Here is a 4857-nt window from a genome sequence, read left to right on the forward strand (position 1 = left end):
TTCATGTCTATAGCTTTTAAGGACTTGATTACTTCATTTTCAAGCCTGATAGTTTTGGAACCACCATTAAAACTTAAGACATCTACCTTCACTCAGTCGCCTATCTTCACACCATGATGAAGTGCTTTGTTTCAACACTCCTTTATCTTTGGACCATTTGCGTTTTCAGTGACACATTTCTCTTCAGTAACAACTGCCAAATTTATAAGGAAATATGATTCCTAATGGATATTTCATGTTTGAAGATGAAATTTTTATTGAATGTTCTGTTGTCAAATTAAATGCCTTGAGGAAAAGTGGGCTGTTCCGTGATGTTCGACTTTCAATGTTTGATGTTCAGGTTTGTGGCCATGAGATGCTAGTACACAGGGCAGTCCTGGCTTGCTGTTCCCCTGTTTGAAATCTTTAATAGTGACAGTGACCCTCAGGGAGTTTCTCCCATGAAGTTGGATGATCTCAATTCAGAAGTTAAATTACGAATACACTGCTCAGTTTAAAGCTGATAAGGATTTTAATAAAGGATGTCTATTCTGCAGCAAAGAAGCTGAAGATGTACAGAGGAGAGCAGTTCTGCAGAGATTATTTACTATCTAGAATGGGTGTTACTAGCTGCATCTCTTAAAAGTTTGTAAGTTGTATGGGAGACTCCTGTTTATCGAGTAAAGTTTACATTCATATTCAGGAGCATTTGTTATAACTTTCAGAAGAAGAGCAATTTCTGAAGTTTACAAGACTAAAGTTGGAGGTAATGCTTGAAGATAATGTTTGCTTGTACAGCAATGGCAAATTATATGCAAAGGTAAACAACTGCGTGCAGCATAGAATCTGGAAGAATAGAGACAGCCTGGAAAAGCTCATAGAAGAGGTTCAAACCTTCTACTACTCAACTGATCACAAGCTGCTTGACAAGAACCTTCTAGATGGATAGGGTGAGGTGTTTGGCAGTGATGTTGACAATAGTTAGTGCAGTAAAAGCCACCTTGTGAGAATGGCCGAAAGCAGATAAGTGACAGTTCCACTGGATGTCTCTCTTCTCCAAATGATTCCTTGCAAAGTCCTAAGTATTAGTGGAAAATCATTGCTTCAGAAAAGACTTCCAATACCACTTACTTGTGCCTGCTTGTGTTAGATGGTACATTCTGTGTCATTTTCCTTATGGTCAGAACAATCCACAGAGATAACCAACAAGTACTCCAAAACTGAGCAAGAGTTTAAGCTTTGAGATGCAACCAGGTAAGTGCCTACCAGGGTTTGGACTGGCAGAGATAAATAGCAAACTCATGACGAATAGCAAACTCATAGCTGCAGGTGGTATGAGAGGAATGTTTGTGAACAGTTGAATGCTATGATCCACATTCAAATCATTGGTCCTTCCTCCCTCCCATGAGAACACCAAGTGACCACTTTCCAATGGCTGTACTGATGGGACAGAGCTCTATGTGGTAGGTGGGTCAAATGGAAACTCAGATGACCTGAATTGTGGAGAAATGTATGATTCAAGCATTGATGACTGCACCCCTATTTCAGAGTTGAGAACTAACCATATTAATGCAGAAGTGTGTATTCTGAATGGGAAATTGTACATTGTTGGTTGCTTTGAAGCATATGGTCAGAAAGAACTGAAAAATTGTGATATATTTGATCCTGAAACAATGTCATGTACAAGCTGTACTCCTGTTAACATTCAAAGACACTAGTCTGCAGTTTGTGAACTTGGTGGTTATTTGTACATAATTGGAGGTGCAGAATCTACACAGTAGAACAATGCAATCCTGAAAATGACACCTGTACTGTAATTGCAACCATGAATGTGGCTAGTCAAGGAGCTAGAGTTGCTATTCTTGGTGTAAAATATTTTGTAGGCAGTGGCAATGATGGTTCTCATGCCACTAGTTGTGTGGAGATGTATGATTCAACTAGAAATGAATGAAAGATGATGGGAAATATGACTTCACCAAGGAGCACTGTTAGGATCACAAGTTTACGGAATACCATTTACACAGGGGGACTCATTGGCAATGAATTTCTGAATACCTTGGAAGTCTACAATACTGAATCAAATGAATATAATAATCATTACACAAAGATTTTCCAGTGTTGACAAATTTAAGAACCCCATACTAACAAGCTTAGTGATGTAACTGTGTTTAGTAGTGGTGCACTTGTGAATAAGTGTGGTGGGTAGAGTGGATGTTGCGAACAGCAACACAAAGCTTTTGCATATTACATATTATTAAACATGCTGCACATACTGTTTGTGTTTTCAACAGAATGCAAAGATGAAGATTAGTTTATTAATACTTTTTCATTTCTTTATTTATTAGATATTTTATATATTTACAATTCAAATGTTATCCCATTTCCCCTTGCCCCATCTCCTCTCATCCTTCTCCTACTTCTATGAAGATGCTCCCACCCCTGTGTACCCACTCCCACCTCAACACCCTGGCACTCACCTACTCTGGGGAGGCAATCCTTCACAGGACCAAGGGCTTTTCCTCCTATTGATGCCAGACAATGCCATCCATGGCTACATATGTGGTTGGAGCCATGAGATCCTCCATGAGTACTCTTTCGCCGATGCTTTAGTACCCAGGAGCTCTGGGGTCTGGTTGGTTGATACTGTTGTTCTTCCTATGGAATTACAAGCTACTACATCTTGTTCAGTACTTTCTCTAAGTCATCAACTGGCGTCCCGGTGCTCAGTCCTATGTTTAGCTGCAAGAATCCTCATTCGTATCAGTAAGGCTCTGGCAGAGCCTCTCAGGAGATATACATATCAGGCAAACAATTCTTGGCATCAGCAGTAGTGACTGAGTTTGGTAGCAGCATATGGGATGGATTCCCAGGTGGGACAGTCTCTGGATGACCTTTCTTTCTGACTCTGCTCCACTCTCTGTCCCTGAATTTCCTCCCATGAGTAACATCCACATTTTAGTCTTCCTTCTTCTTGAGCTTCATATGGTCTGTGAATTGAATCTTGGGTATTATGAATTTTTGGGCTAATATCTACTAATTAGTGAGTACAAACCATGGGTTCTATTTTGTGACTGGGTTTCTTCACTCAAGATGATATTTTCTAGACCCATCCACTGGCTTAAGAATTTCATGTAGTCATTGTTTTTAAGAACTGAGTAGTACTCCATTGTGTAAATGTACCACATTTTTCTGGATCCATCCTCGGTTGAAGGACATCTGGGTTCTTTCCAGCTTCTGGCTATTATAAATAAGGCTGCTATGAACATAGTGGAACATGTGTCCATGTTATCTTTTGGGTGTATGCCCATGAGTGGTACAGCTAGGGACTCATAGCACTATTTCCAGTTGTCTGTAGAACCACCAGACTGATTTCCAGAGGGGTTTTATAATAGCATGCAATACCACCAATATTGAGGAGTGTTCCTCTTTCTACCCATCCTCACTAGCACCTGCTATCACTTGAGTGTTTTTCATCTTAGCCATTCTCACTGGTCTGACATGGAATCTCAGGGTTGTTTTGATTTGAATTTCCCAGATGACTAAGGATGTGGAACATTTCTTTAGGTGATTATTGGCCACTCAATATTCCTTAGTTGAAAATATTTTGTTTTCCTCTGTTCCCCACTTTAAATAGGGTTACTTGGTTCTCTGGATTCTAACTTGAGTTCTTTGTATATATTAGATGTGAGCCCTCTATCATATATAGTATTGGTAAAGATCTTTTCCCAATCTATTTGTTGCTGCTTTGCACAATTATCATTGTATTTTGCCTTACAGAAGATTTGCAATTCTATGAGGTCTCATTTGTCTATTCTTGATCTTAGAGCATAAGCCATTGGTGTTCTGTTCAGGAAAATTTTTCCTGTGCCAATGTGTTTGAAGATCTTCCACATTTACTCTTCTATTGGTTTCACTGTATCTGGTTTTATGTGGAGGTCTTTGATCCACTTTGATTTGAGCATTGTACAAGGAGATAAGAATGGGCTGATTTGGATTCTTCTACCTGCTGATCTCCAGTTGAACCAGCACCATTTGTTGAAAAAGTTGTCCTTTTTTCATTGGATAGTTTTAGATCCTTTGTCAAAAGTAAAGTGACCATAGGTATGTGGGTTCACTTCTGGGTCTTCAATTCTATTAAACTGATCTACCTGTTTTTCTCTGTACCATTATCATGCAGCTTTTAACATGATTGCTCTGGAATACAGCTTGAGATCAGGGACGGTGACACCCCAGAAGTTCTGTTATTATTGAGAATAATTTTGGCTATCCTGGGTTTTTTGATATTCCAAATGAATTTGAAAATTGCTCTTTCTTTTTTGTTTATTGGATATATTTCTTTATTTATATTTCAAATGTTATTCCCTTTCCTGTTTTCCTGTCCATAAGCCCCCTATCCCCTCCCCCTCCCTCATAAGTGTGGTCCCTCCATATCCACCCCCCTTACCACCCCTCCTGACATTCCCCTGCACTGGGGGTCCAACATTGGCAGGGCCAAGAGTTTCCCCTTCCACTGGTGTTCTAACAAGGCTATTCTCTACTACACATGCAGTAAGGAGCCCAGGGTCAGTCCATGTATATATAGTCTGTAGGTAGTGGTTTAGTCCCTGGAAGCCCTGGTTGGTTGGCATTGTTGTTCTTATGGGGTTGCAAGCCCCTTCAGCTCTTTTGATCCTTCCTCTAATTCCACCAAAGGGGTTCCCATTCGCAGTTCAGTTGTTTGCTGCTAGCATTCTCCTCTGTATTTGATAAGCTCTGGTTGTGTCTCTCAGGAGAGATCTATATCTGGTCCCTTTCAGCTTGCACTTTTTAACTTCATCAATCTTATATAATTTTGGTGGCTGTATATGGGCCTCATGTGGGGAAGGCTCTGAAGGTTCC

General features: G+C 40.0%; 1 pseudogene; it reads left to right on the forward strand.

Annotated features, from left to right (window-relative positions):
* Window positions 1-214: 214 nt before the first annotated feature.
* Window positions 215-2101, forward strand: Ivns1abp-ps2 (influenza virus NS1A binding protein, pseudogene 2; annotated as a pseudogene).
* The last annotated feature ends 2756 nt before the right edge of the window (window positions 2102-4857 follow it).

This window comes from Rattus norvegicus, chromosome X (assembly GCF_021556685.1).
Source record: "Rattus norvegicus strain SHRSP/BbbUtx chromosome X, alternate assembly SHRSP_T2T, whole genome shotgun sequence".
NCBI classification, from domain to species: Eukaryota; Metazoa; Chordata; class Mammalia; order Rodentia; family Muridae; genus Rattus; species Rattus norvegicus.